General features: G+C 42.7%; 12 non-coding genes across 12 annotated transcripts; all 12 read right to left on the reverse strand.

Annotated features, from left to right (window-relative positions):
• Positions 1 to 176: 176 nt before the first annotated feature.
• On the reverse strand, positions 177 to 249 carry trnar-ucu (transfer RNA arginine (anticodon UCU)). The gene has a single exon. It is a non-coding gene; the product is annotated as a tRNA-Arg (tRNA).
• Positions 250 to 1,541: 1,292 nt separating this feature from the next.
• trnar-ucu (transfer RNA arginine (anticodon UCU)) lies at positions 1,542 to 1,614 on the reverse strand. Its single transcript has one exon. It is a non-coding gene; the product is annotated as a tRNA-Arg (tRNA).
• Positions 1,615 to 2,906: 1,292 nt separating this feature from the next.
• trnar-ucu (transfer RNA arginine (anticodon UCU)) lies at positions 2,907 to 2,979 on the reverse strand. The gene has a single exon. It is a non-coding gene; the product is annotated as a tRNA-Arg (tRNA).
• Positions 2,980 to 3,574: 595 nt separating this feature from the next.
• Positions 3,575 to 3,647, reverse strand: trnar-ucu (transfer RNA arginine (anticodon UCU)). Its single transcript has one exon. It is a non-coding gene; the product is annotated as a tRNA-Arg (tRNA).
• A 1,291-nt stretch (positions 3,648 to 4,938) lies between these two features.
• On the reverse strand, positions 4,939 to 5,011 carry trnar-ucu (transfer RNA arginine (anticodon UCU)). Its single transcript has one exon. It is a non-coding gene; the product is annotated as a tRNA-Arg (tRNA).
• Positions 5,012 to 6,302: 1,291 nt separating this feature from the next.
• On the reverse strand, positions 6,303 to 6,375 carry trnar-ucu (transfer RNA arginine (anticodon UCU)). The gene has a single exon. It is a non-coding gene; the product is annotated as a tRNA-Arg (tRNA).
• A 1,291-nt stretch (positions 6,376 to 7,666) lies between these two features.
• Positions 7,667 to 7,739, reverse strand: trnar-ucu (transfer RNA arginine (anticodon UCU)). Its single transcript has one exon. It is a non-coding gene; the product is annotated as a tRNA-Arg (tRNA).
• A 1,291-nt stretch (positions 7,740 to 9,030) lies between these two features.
• trnar-ucu (transfer RNA arginine (anticodon UCU)) lies at positions 9,031 to 9,103 on the reverse strand. The gene has a single exon. It is a non-coding gene; the product is annotated as a tRNA-Arg (tRNA).
• A 595-nt stretch (positions 9,104 to 9,698) lies between these two features.
• Positions 9,699 to 9,771, reverse strand: trnar-ucu (transfer RNA arginine (anticodon UCU)). The gene has a single exon. It is a non-coding gene; the product is annotated as a tRNA-Arg (tRNA).
• A 1,291-nt stretch (positions 9,772 to 11,062) lies between these two features.
• Positions 11,063 to 11,135, reverse strand: trnar-ucu (transfer RNA arginine (anticodon UCU)). Its single transcript has one exon. It is a non-coding gene; the product is annotated as a tRNA-Arg (tRNA).
• Positions 11,136 to 12,425: 1,290 nt separating this feature from the next.
• trnar-ucu (transfer RNA arginine (anticodon UCU)) lies at positions 12,426 to 12,498 on the reverse strand. Its single transcript has one exon. It is a non-coding gene; the product is annotated as a tRNA-Arg (tRNA).
• Positions 12,499 to 13,788: 1,290 nt separating this feature from the next.
• Positions 13,789 to 13,861, reverse strand: trnar-ucu (transfer RNA arginine (anticodon UCU)). The gene has a single exon. It is a non-coding gene; the product is annotated as a tRNA-Arg (tRNA).
• Between the last annotated feature and the right edge of the window lie 181 nt (positions 13,862 to 14,042).

Here is a 14,042-nt window from a genome sequence, read left to right on the forward strand (position 1 = left end):
TGACCTATACGAACTGATAGAAGCAGATTCAAAAAAAGAATCACGAAGGGCAGAGAGACATGCCCATGAAAGTATACTTTTTGTTAATCTCTATTTGCACTTCCTTTCTAAAAATTCAATAGATTCAACATCTTTGTTACATGAACACTCTTCTTCTTTCCCAAACTGCCTTCATCCACCCCAGATGGGACTCGAACCCACAAACCCTGGCTTAGAAGGCCAGTGCCTTATCCATTAGGCCACTAGGGTACTTGCCAAAATCTATCTTGATAGCAGAGAGGGGTTTCGATCCATCGACCTCTGGGTTACGGGGCCATCACGCTACCGCTGCACCTCTGTAATCAGTGTGACCTATACAAACTGACAGAAGCAGTCAAACAAAGAATCACAGAGGGCACTGAGACATGCCCATGAAATTATGCTATTTTTTATTTATGGTTGCAATTAATTTCTAAAAATAAAATTGGATTGCAGAGGATGGTTTCATCCATCAACCTCTGGGCCCGTCACGTTTCCGCAGCGCCACCCTGCTTCAACCCACGGAGGGCACTGAGAAATGCCATTGATATTATGCTTTTTTTTATCCCTGGTTGCAGTTCATTTCTGAAAATAAAAATGGATTGCAGAGGATGGTTTCAATCTATAGGCCTCTGGGTTATGGGCCCAGCACGCTTCCGCTGGGACACTCTGTTTTCAGCAACCCCTGACAAGACTTAAACTCACAATCTCTGGCTTGGGAGGCCAGTTTTTTAGGCATCTGGGGAATGGTGTAATAGCATGACCTATACGAACTGATAGAAACAGTAAAAAAAAATAATCACCAAGGGCAATGAGACATGCCGAAGATATTATGCTTTTTTTAATCGCTGGTTGCAATTAATTTCTAAAAATAAAAATTGTTAGCTGAGGATGGCTTCAGGTCATCAACCTCTGGGCCCAGCTCGTTTCCACAGCGCCACAACCCACCCCAGAAGGGACTCGAAAGCTCAATCCCTGGCATGGGAGGCCAGTTTTTTAGGCATCTGGGGCATGGTGTTATAGCATGACCTATACGAACTGATAGAAACAGTAAAAAAAAGAATCACATAGGGCACTGAGACATGCCCATGATATTTAGCTTTTTTTGAACGCTGGTTGCAATTAATTTGTAAAAAATAAAGATTGTTAGCAGTTTTTATATTTCTGTTTGCTGAAAACAAACTGGATAGAAGAGGATGGTTTCGATCCATAAATCACTGGGTTAACTGCTCAGCATACTTGCACTTCATCACTCCACTTTCAGGCACCCCAAAATAATACTTGAACTCACAATACATGGATTAGGAGGCCAGTTTCTTAGGCCACTGTGGCACTGTGTGATCAGCATGACCTATACGAACTGACAGAAGCAGATTCAAAAAAAGAATCACGAAGGGCAGAGAGACATGCCCATGAAAGTATACTTTTTGTTAATCTCTATTTGCACTTCCTTTCTAAAAATTCAATAGCTTCAAGATCTTTGTTACATGAACACTCTTCTTCTTTCCCAAACTGCCTTCATCCACCCCAGATGGGACTCGAACCCACAATCCCTGGCTTAGAAGGCCAGTGCCTTATCCATTAGGCCACTAGGGTACTTGCCGAAATCTATCTTGATAGCAGAGAGTGGTTTCGATCCATCGACCTCTGGGTTACGGGGCCATCACGCTACCGCTGCACCTCTGTAATCAGTGTGACCTATACAAACTGACAGAAGCAGTCAAACAAAGAATCACAGAGGGCACTGAGACATGCCCATGAAATTATTCTATTTTTTATTTATGGTTGCAATTAATTTCTAAAAATAAAAATGGATTGCAGAGGATGGTTTCATCCATCAACCTCTGGGCCCATCATGTTTCCGCAGCGCCACCCTGCTTCAACCCACGGAGGGCACTGAGACATGCCATTGATATTATGCTTTTTTTTATCCCTGGTTGCAGTTCATTTCTGAAAATAAAAATGGATTGCAGAGGATGGTTTCAATCTATAGGCCTCTGGGTTATGGGCCCAGCACGCTTCCGCTGGGACACTCTGTTTTCAGCCACCCCTGACAAGACTTAAACTCACAATCTCTGGCTTGGGAGGCCAGTTTTTTAGGCATCTGGGGCATGGTGTTATAGCATGACCTATACGAACTGATAGAAACAGTAAAAAAAAAGAATCACCAAGGGCAATGAGACATGCCGAAGATATTATGCTTTTTTTGATCGCTGGTTGCAATTAATTTCTAAAAATAAAAAATTGTTAGCTGAGGATGGCTTCAGGTCATCAACCTCTGGGCCCAGCTCGTTTCCACAGCGCCACAACCCACCCCAGAAGGGACTCGAAAGCTCAATCCCTGGCATGGGAGGCCAGTTTTTTAGGCATCTGGGGCATGGTGTTATAGCATGACCTATACGAACTGATAGAAACAGTAAAAAAAAGAATCACATAGGGCACTGAGACATGCCCATGATATTTAGCTTTTTTTGAACGCTGGTTGCAATTAATTTGTAAAAATAAAGATTGTTAGCAGTTTTTATATTTCTGTTTGCTGAAAACAAACTGGATAGAAGAGGATGGTTTCGATCCATAAATCACTGGGTTAACTGCTCAGCATACTTGTACTTCATCACTCCACTTTCAGGCACCCCAAAATAATACTTGAACTCACAATACATGGATTAGGAGGCCAGTTTCTTAGGCCACTGTGGCACTGTGTGATCAGCATGACCTATACGAACTGATAGAAGCAGATTCAAAAAAAGAATCACGAAGGGCAGAGAGACATGCCCATGAAAGTATACTTTTTGTTAATCTCTATTTGCACTTCCTTTCTAAAAATTCAATAGATTCAACATCTTTGTTACATGAACACTCTTCTTCTTTCCCAAACTGCCTTCATCCACCCCAGATGGGACTCGAACCCACAATCCCTGGCTTAGAAGGCCAGTGCCTTATCCATTAGGCCACTAGGGTACTTGCCAAAAGCTGTCTTGATAGCAGAGAGTGGTTTCGATCCATCGACCTCTGGGTTACGGGGCCATCACGCTACCGCTGCACCTCTGTAATCAGTGTGACCTATACAAACTGACAGAAGCAGTCAAACAAAGAATCACAGAGGGCACTGAGACATGCCCATGATATTTAGCTTTTTTTGAACGCTGGTTGCAATTAATTTGTAAAAATAAAGATTGTTAGCAGTTTTTATATTTCTGTTTGCTGAAAACAAACTGGATAGAAGAGGATGGTTTCGATCCATAAATCACTGGGTTAACTGCTCAGCATACTTGCACTTCATCACTCCACTTTCAGGCACCCCAAAATAATACTTGAACTCACAATACATGGATTAGGAGGCCAGTTTCTTAGGCCACTGTGGCACTGTGTGATCAGCATGACCTATACGAACTGACAGAAGCAGATTCAAAAAAAGAATCACGAAGGGCAGAGAGACATGCCCATGAAAGTATACTTTTTGTTAATCTCTATTTGCACTTCCTTTCTAAAAATTCAATAGCTTCAACATCTTTGTTACATGAACACTCTTCTTCTTTCCCAAACTGCCTTCATCCACCCCAGATGGGACTCGAACCCACAATCCCTGGCTTAGAAGGCCAGTGCCTTATCCATTAGGCCACTAGGGTACTTGCCGAAATCTATCTTGATAGCAGAGAGTGGTTTCGATCCATCGACCTCTGGGTTACGGGGCCATCACGCTACCGCTGCACCTCTGTAATCAGTGTGACCTATACAAACTGACAGAAGCAGTCAAACAAAGAATCACAGAGGGCACTGAGACATGCCCATGAAATTATTCTATTTTTTATTTATGGTTGCAATTAATTTCTAAAAATAAAAATGGATTGCAGAGGATGGTTTCATCCATCAACCTCTGGGCCCATCATGTTTCCGCAGCGCCACCCTGCTTCAACCCACGGAGGGCACTGAGACATGCCATTGATATTATGCTTTTTTTTATCCCTGGTTGCAGTTCATTTCTGAAAATAAAAATGGATTGCAGAGGATGGTTTCAATCTATAGGCCTCTGGGTTATGGGCCCAGCACGCTTCCGCTGGGACACTCTGTTTTCAGCCACCCCTGACAAGACTTAAACTCACAATCTCTGGCTTGGGAGGCCAGTTTTTTAGGCATCTGGGGCATGGTGTAATAGCATGACCTATACGAACTGATAGAAACAGTAAAAAAAAAGAATCACCAAGGGCAATGAGACATGCCGAAGATATTATGCTTTTTTTGATCGCTGGTTGCAATTAATTTCTAAAAATAAAAATTGTTAGCTGAGGATGGCTTCAGGTCATCAACCTCTGGGCCCAGCTCGTTTCCACAGCGCCACAACCCACCCCAGAAGGGACTCGAAAGCTCAATCCCTGGCATGGGAGGCCAGTTTTTTAGGCATCTGGGGCATGGTGTTATAGCATGACCTATACGAACTGATAGAAACAGTAAAAAAAAGAATCACATAGGGCACTGAGACATGCCCATGATATTTAGCTTTTTTTGAACGCTGGTTGCAATTAATTTGTAAAAATAAAGATTGTTAGCAGTTTTTATATTTCTGTTTGCTGAAAACAAACTGGATAGAAGAGGATGGTTTCGATCCATAAATCACTGGGTTAACTGCTCAGCATACTTGTACTTCATCACTCCACTTTCAGGCACCCCAAAATAATACTTGAACTCACAATACATGGATTAGGAGGCCAGTTTCTTAGGCCACTGTGGCACTGTGTGATCAGCATGACCTATACGAACTGATAGAAGCAGATTCAAAAAAAGAATCACGAAGGGCAGAGAGACATGCCCATGAAAGTATACTTTTTGTTAATCTCTATTTGCACTTCCTTTCTAAAAATTCAATAGATTCAACATCTTTGTTACATGAACACTCTTCTTCTTTCCCAAACTGCCTTCATCCACCCCAGATGGGACTCGAACCCACAATCCCTGGCTTAGAAGGCCAGTGCCTTATCCATTAGGCCACTAGGGTACTTGCCGAAATCTATCTTGATAGCAGAGAGTGGTTTCGATCCATCGACCTCTGGGTTACGGGGCCATCACGCTACCGCTGCACCTCTGTAATCAGTGTGACCTATACAAACTGACAGAAGCAGTCAAACAAAGAATCACAGAGGGCACTGAGACATGCCCATGAAATTATTCTATTTTTTATTTATGGTTGCAATTAATTTCTAAAAATAAAAATGGATTGCAGAGGATGGTTTCATCCATCAACCTCTGGGCCCATCATGTTTCCGCAGCGCCACCCTGCTTCAACCCACGGAGGGCACTGAGACATGCCATTGATATTATGCTTTTTTTTATCCCTGGTTGCAGTTCATTTCTGAAAATAAAAATGGATTGCAGAGGATGGTTTCAATCTATAGGCCTCTGGGTTATGGGCCCAGCACGCTTCCGCTGGGACACTCTGTTTTCAGCCACCCCTGACAAGACTTAAACTCACAATCTCTGGCTTGGGAGGCCAGTTTTTTAGGCATCTGGGGCATGGTGTAATAGCATGACCTATACGAACTGATAGAAACAGTAAAAAAAAAGAATCACCAAGGGCAATGAGACATGCCGAAGATATTATGCTTTTTTTGATCGCTGGTTGCAATTAATTTCTAAAAATAAAAATTGTTAGCTGAGGATGGCTTCAGGTCATCAACCTCTGGGCCCAGCTCGTTTCCACAGCGCCACAACCCACCCCAGAAGGGACTCGAAAGCTCAATCCCTGGCATGGGAGGCCAGTTTTTTAGGCATCTGGGGCATGGTGTTATAGCATGACCTATACGAACTGATAGAAACAGTAAAAAAAAGAATCACATAGGGCACTGAGACATGCCCATGATATTTAGCTTTTTTTGAACGCTGGTTGCAATTAATTTGTAAAAATAAAGATTGTTAGCAGTTTTTATATTTCTGTTTGCTGAAAACAAACTGGATAGAAGAGGATGGTTTCGATCCATAAATCACTGGGTTAACTGCTCAGCATACTTGTACTTCATCACTCCACTTTCAGGCACCCCAAAATAATACTTGAACTCACAATACATGGATTAGGAGGCCAGTTTCTTAGGCCACTGTGGCACTGTGTGATCAGCATGACCTATACGAACTGATAGAAGCAGATTCAAAAAAAGAATCACGAAGGGCAGAGAGACATGCCCATGAAAGTATACTTTTTGTTAATCTCTATTTGCACTTCCTTTCTAAAAATTCAATAGCTTCAACATCTTTGTTACATGAACACTCTTCTTCTTTCCCAAACTGCCTTCATCCACCCCAGATGGGACTCGAACCCACAATCCCTGGCTTAGAAGGCCAGTGCCTTATCCATTAGGCCACTAGGGTACTTGCCGAAATCTATCTTGATAGCAGAGAGTGGTTTCGATCCATCGACCTCTGGGTTACGGGGCCATCACGCTACCGCTGCACCTCTGTAATCAGTGTGACCTATACAAACTGACAGAAGCAGTCAAACAAAGAATCACAGAGGGCACTGAGACATGCCCATGAAATTATTCTATTTTTTATTTATGGTTGCAATTAATTTCTAAAAATAAAAATGGATTGCAGAGGATGGTTTCATCCATCAACCTCTGGGCCCATCATGTTTCCGCAGCGCCACCCTGCTTCAACCCACGGAGGGCACTGAGACATGCCATTGATATTATGCTTTTTTTTATCCCTGGTTGCAGTTCATTTCTGAAAATAAAAATGGATTGCAGAGGATGGTTTCAATCTATAGGCCTCTGGGTTATGGGCCCAGCACGCTTCCGCTGGGACACTCTGTTTTCAGCCACCCCTGACAAGACTTAAACTCACAATCTCTGGCTTGGGAGGCCAGTTTTTTAGGCATCTGGGGCATGGTGTTATAGCATGACCTATACGAACTGATAGAAACAGTAAAAAAAAAGAATCACCAAGGGCAATGAGACATGCCGAAGATATTATGCTTTTTTTGATCGCTGGTTGCAATTAATTTCTAAAAATAAAAATTGTTAGCTGAGGATGGCTTCAGGTCATCAACCTCTGGGCCCAGCTCGTTTCCACAGCGCCACAACCCACCCCAGAAGGGACTCGAAAGCTCAATCCCTGGCATGGGAGGCCAGTTTTTTAGGCATCTGGGGCATGGTGTTATAGCATGACCTATACGAACTGATAGAAACAGTAAAAAAAAGAATCACATAGGGCACTGAGACATGCCCATGATATTTAGCTTTTTTTGAACGCTGGTTGCAATTAATTTGTAAAAATAAAGATTGTTAGCAGTTTTTATATTTCTGTTTGCTGAAAACAAACTGGATAGAAGAGGATGGTTTCGATCCATAAATCACTGGGTTAACTGCTCAGCATACTTGTACTTCATCACTCCACTTTCAGGCACCCCAAAATAATACTTGAACTCACAATACATGGATTAGGAGGCCAGTTTCTTAGGCCACTGTGGCACTGTGTGATCAGCATGACCTATACGAACTGATAGAAGCAGATTCAAAAAAAGAATCACGAAGGGCAGAGAGACATGCCCATGAAAGTATACTTTTTGTTAATCTCTATTTGCACTTCCTTTCTAAAAATTCAATAGATTCAACATCTTTGTTACATGAACACTCTTCTTCTTTCCCAAACTGCCTTCATCCACCCCAGATGGGACTCGAACCCACAATCCCTGGCTTAGAAGGCCAGTGCCTTATCCATTAGGCCACTAGGGTACTTGCCGAAATCTATCTTGATAGCAGAGAGTGGTTTCGATCCATCGACCTCTGGGTTACGGGGCCATCACGCTACCGCTGCACCTCTGTAATCAGTGTGACCTATACAAACTGACAGAAGCAGTCAAACAAAGAATCACAGAGGGCACTGAGACATGCCCATGAAATTATTCTATTTTTTATTTATGGTTGCAATTAATTTCTAAAAATAAAAATGGATTGCAGAGGATGGTTTCATCCATCAACCTCTGGGCCCATCATGTTTCCGCAGCGCCACCCTGCTTCAACCCACGGAGGGCACTGAGACATGCCATTGATATTATGCTTTTTTTTATCCCTGGTTGCAGTTCATTTCTGAAAATAAAAATGGATTGCAGAGGATGGTTTCAATCTATAGGCCTCTGGGTTATGGGCCCAGCACGCTTCCGCTGGGACACTCTGTTTTCAGCCACCCCTGACAAGACTTAAACTCACAATCTCTGGCTTGGGAGGCCAGTTTTTTAGGCATCTGGGGCATGGTGTTATAGCATGACCTATACGAACTGATAGAAACAGTAAAAAAAAAGAATCACCAAGGGCAATGAGACATGCCGAAGATATTATGCTTTTTTTGATCGCTGGTTGCAATTAATTTCTAAAAATAAAAATTGTTAGCTGAGGATGGCTTCAGGTCATCAACCTCTGGGCCCAGCTCGTTTCCACAGCGCCACAACCCACCCCAGAAGGGACTCGAAAGCTCAATCCCTGGCATGGGAGGCCAGTTTTTTAGGCATCTGGGGCATGGTGTTATAGCATGACCTATACGAACTGATAGAAACAGTAAAAAAAAGAATCACATAGGGCACTGAGACATGCCCATGATATTTAGCTTTTTTTGAACGCTGGTTGCAATTAATTTGTAAAAATAAAGATTGTTAGCAGTTTTTATATTTCTGTTTGCTGAAAACAAACTGGATAGAAGAGGATGGTTTCGATCCATAAATCACTGGGTTAACTGCTCAGCATACTTGTACTTCATCACTCCACTTTCAGGCACCCCAAAATAATACTTGAACTCACAATACATGGATTAGGAGGCCAGTTTCTTAGGCCACTGTGGCACTGTGTGATCAGCATGACCTATACGAACTGATAGAAGCAGATTCAAAAAAAGAATCACGAAGGGCAGAGAGACATGCCCATGAAAGTATACTTTTTGTTAATCTCTATTTGCACTTCCTTTCTAAAAATTCAATAGATTCAACATCTTTGTTACATGAACACTCTTCTTCTTTCCCAAACTGCCTTCATCCACCCCAGATGGGACTCGAACCCACAATCCCTGGCTTAGAAGGCCAGTGCCTTATCCATTAGGCCACTAGGGTACTTGCCAAAAGCTGTCTTGATAGCAGAGAGTGGTTTCGATCCATCGACCTCTGGGTTACGGGGCCATCACGCTACCGCTGCACCTCTGTAATCAGTGTGACCTATACAAACTGACAGAAGCAGTCAAACAAAGAATCACAGAGGGCACTGAGACATGCCCATGATATTTAGCTTTTTTTGAACGCTGGTTGCAATTAATTTGTAAAAATAAAGATTGTTAGCAGTTTTTATATTTCTGTTTGCTGAAAACAAACTGGATAGAAGAGGATGGTTTCGATCCATAAATCACTGGGTTAACTGCTCAGCATACTTGCACTTCATCACTCCACTTTCAGGCACCCCAAAATAATACTTGAACTCACAATACATGGATTAGGAGGCCAGTTTCTTAGGCCACTGTGGCACTGTGTGATCAGCATGACCTATACGAACTGACAGAAGCAGATTCAAAAAAAGAATCACGAAGGGCAGAGAGACATGCCCATGAAAGTATACTTTTTGTTAATCTCTATTTGCACTTCCTTTCTAAAAATTCAATAGCTTCAACATCTTTGTTACATGAACACTCTTCTTCTTTCCCAAACTGCCTTCATCCACCCCAGATGGGACTCGAACCCACAATCCCTGGCTTAGAAGGCCAGTGCCTTATCCATTAGGCCACTAGGGTACTTGCCGAAATCTATCTTGATAGCAGAGAGTGGTTTCGATCCATCGACCTCTGGGTTACGGGGCCATCACGCTACCGCTGCACCTCTGTAATCAGTGTGACCTATACAAACTGACAGAAGCAGTCAAACAAAGAATCACAGAGGGCACTGAGACATGCCCATGAAATTATTCTATTTTTTATTTATGGTTGCAATTAATTTCTAAAAATAAAAATGGATTGCAGAGGATGGTTTCATCCATCAACCTCTGGGCCCATCATGTTTCCGCAGCGCCACCCTGCTTCAACCCACGGAGGGCACTGAGACATGCCATTGATATTATGCTTTTTTTTATCCCTGGTTGCAGTTCATTTCTGAAAATAAAAATGGATTGCAGAGGATGGTTTCAATCTATAGGCCTCTGGGTTATGGGCCCAGCACGCTTCCGCTGGGACACTCTGTTTTCAGCCACCCCTGACAAGACTTAAACTCACAATCTCTGGCTTGGGAGGCCAGTTTTTTAGGCATCTGGGGCATGGTGTTATAGCATGACCTATACGAACTGATAGAAACAGTAAAAAAAAAGAATCACCAAGGGCAATGAGACATGCCGAAGATATTATGCTTTTTTTGATCGCTGGTTGCAATTAATTTCTAAAAATAAAAATTGTTAGCTGAGGATGGCTTCAGGTCATCAACCTCTGGGCCCAGCTCGTTTCCACAGCGCCACAACCCACCCCAGAAGGGACTCGAAAGCTCAATCCCTGGCATGGGAGGCCAGTTTTTTAGGCATCTGGGGCATGGTGTTATAGCATGACCTATACGAACTGATAGAAACAGTAAAAAAAAGAATCACATAGGGCACTGAGACATGCCCATGATATTTAGCTTTTTTTGAACGCTGGTTGCAATTAATTTGTAAAAATAAAGATTGTTAGCAGTTTTTATATTTCTGTTTGCTGAAAACAAACTGGATAGAAGAGGATGGTTTCGATCCATAAATCACTGGGTTAACTGCTCAGCATACTTGTACTTCATCACTCCACTTTCAGGCACCCCAAAATAATACTTGAACTCACAATACATGGATTAGGAGGCCAGTTTCTTAGGCCACTGTGGCACTGTGTGATCAGCATGACCTATACGAACTGATAGAAGCAGATTCAAAAAAAGAATCACGAAGGGCAGAGAGACATGCCCATGAAAGTATACTTTTTGTTAATCTCTATTTGCACTTCCTTTCTAAAAATTCAATAGATTCAACATCTTTGTTACATGAACACTCTTCTTCTTTCCCAAACTGCCTTCATCCACCCCAGATGGGACTCGAACCCACAATCCCTGGCTTAGAAGGCCAGTGCCTTATCCATTAGGCCACTAGGGTACTTGCCAAAAGCTGTCTTGATAGCAGAGAGTGGTTTCGATCCATCGACCTCTGGGTTACGGGGCCATCACGCTACCGCTGCACCTCTGTAATCAGTGTGACCTATACAAACTGACAGAAGCAGTCAAACAAAGAATCACAGAGGGCACTGAGACATGCCCATGAAATTATTCTATTTTTTATTTATGGTTGCAATTAATTTCTAAAAATAAAAATGGATTGCAGAGGATGGTTTCATCCATCAACCTCTGGGCCCATCATGTTTCCGCAGCGCCACCCTGCTTCAACCCACGGAGGGCACTGAGACATGCCATTGATATTATGCTTTTTTTTATCCCTGGTTGCAGTTCATTTCTGAAAATCAAAATGGATTGCAGAGGATGGTTTCAATCTATAGGCCTCTGGGTTATGGGCCCAGCACGCTTCCGCTGGGACACTCTGTTTTCAGCCACCCCTGACAAGACTTAAACTCACAATCTCTGGCTTGGGAGGCCAGTTTTTTAGGCATCTGGGGCATGGTGTAATAGCATGACCTATACGAACTGATAGAAACAGTAAAAAAAAGAATCACCAAGGGCAATGAGACATGCCGAAGATATTATGCTTTTTTTGATCGCTGGTTGCAATTAATTTCTAAAAATAAAAATTGTTAGCTGAGGATGGCTTCAGGTCATCAACCTCTGGGCCCAGCTCGTTTCCACAGCGCCACAACCCACCCCAGAAGGGACTCGAATGCTCAATCCCTGGCATGGAAGGCCAGTTTTTTAGGCATCTGGGGCATGGTGTTATAGCATGACCTATACGAACTGATAGAAACAGTAAAAAAAAGAATCACATAGGGCACTGAGACATGCCCATGATATTTAGCTTTTTTTGAACGCTGGTTGCAATTAATTTGTAAAAATAAAGATTGTTAGCAGTTTTTATATTTCTGTTTGCTGAAAACAAACTGGATAGAAGAGGATGGTTTCGATCCATAAATCACTGGGTTAACTGCTCAGCATACTTGTACTTCATCACTCCACTTTCAGGCACCCCAAAATAATACTTGAACTCACAATACATGGATTAGGAGGCCAGTTTCTTAGGCCACTGTGGCACTGTGTGATCAGCATGACCTATACGAACTGATAGAAGCAGATTCAAAAAAAGAATCACGAAGGGCAGAGAGACATGCCCATGAAAGTATACTTTTTGTTAATCTCTATTTGCACTTCCTTTCTAAAAATTCAATATATTCAACATCTTTGTTACATGAACACTCTTCTTCTTTCCCAAACTGCCTTCATCCACCCAAGATGGGACTCGAACCCACAATCCCTGGCTTAGAAGGCCAGTGCCTTATCCATTAGGCCACTAGGGTACTTGCCAAAAGCTATCTTGATAGCAGAGAGTGGTTTCGATCCATCGATCTCTGGGTTACGGGGCCATCACGCTACCGCTGCACCTCTGTAATCAGTGTGACCTATACAAACTGACAGAAGCAGTCAAACAAAGAATCACAGAGGGCACTGAGACATGCCCATGAAATTATGCTATTTTTTATTTATGGTTGCAATTAATTTCTAAAAATAAAAATGGATTGCAGAGGATGGTTTCATCTATCAACCTCTGGGCCCATCACGTTTCCGCAGCGCCACCCTGCTTCAACCCACGGAGGGCACTGAGACATGCCATTGATATTATGCTTTTTTTATCCCTGGTTGCAGTTCATTTCTGAAAATAAAAATGGATTGCAGAGGATGGTTTCAATCTATAGGCCTCTGGGTTATGGGCCCAGCACGCTTCCGCTGGGACACTCTGTTTTCAGCCACCCCTGACAAGACTTAAACTCACAATCTCTGGCTTGGGAGGCCAGTTTTTTAGGCATCTGGGGCATGGTGTAATAGCATGACCTATACGAACTGATAGAAACAGTAAAAAAAAAGAATCACCAAGGGCAATGAGACATGCCGAAGATATTATGCTTTTTTTGATCGCTGGTTGCAATTAATTTCTAAAAATAAAAATTGTTAGCTGAGGATGGCTTCAGGTCATCAACCTCTGGGCCCAGCTCGTTTCCACAGCGCCACAACCCACCCCAGAAGGGACTCTAATGCTCAATCCCTGGCATGGGAGGCCAGTTTTTTAGGCATCTGGGGCATGGTGTTATAGCATGACCTATACGAACTGATAGAAACAGTAAAAAAAAGAATCACATAGGGCACTGAGACATGCCCATGATATTTAGCTTTTTTTGAACGCTGGTTGCAATTAATTTGTAAAAATAAAGATTGTTAGCAGTTTTTATATTTCTGTTTGCTGAAAACAAACTGGATAGAAGAGGATGGTTTCGATCCATAAATCACTGGGTTAACTGCTCAGCATACTTGTACTTCATCACTCCACTTTCAGGCACCCCAAAATAATACTTGAACTCACAATACATGGATTAGGAGGCCAGTTTCTTAGGCCACTGTGGCACTGTGTGATCAGCATGACCTATACGAACTGATAGAAGCAGATTCAAAAAAAGAATCACGAAGGGCAGAGAGACATGCCCATGAAAGTATACTTTTTGTTAATCTCTATTTGCACTTCCTTTCTAAAAATTCAATAGATTCAACATCTTTGTTACATGAACACTCTTCTGCTTTCCCAAACTGCCTTCATCCACCCCAGATGGGACTCGAACCCACAATCCCTGGCTTAGAAGGCCAGTGCCTTATCCATTAGGCCACTAGGGTACTTGCCAAAAGCTATCTTGATAGCAGAGAGTGGTTTCAATCCATCGACCTCTGGGTTACGGGGCCATCACGCTACCGCTGCACCTCTGTAATCAGTGTGACCTATACAAACTGACAGAAGCAGTCAAACAAAGAATCACAGAGGGCACTGAGACATGCCCATGAAATTATGCTATTTTTT

The sequence above is a fragment of the Salmo salar genome, chromosome 07 (genome assembly GCF_965601325.2).
Source record: "Salmo salar chromosome 07, fSalSal1, whole genome shotgun sequence".
Taxonomy (NCBI): domain Eukaryota; kingdom Metazoa; phylum Chordata; class Actinopteri; order Salmoniformes; family Salmonidae; genus Salmo; species Salmo salar.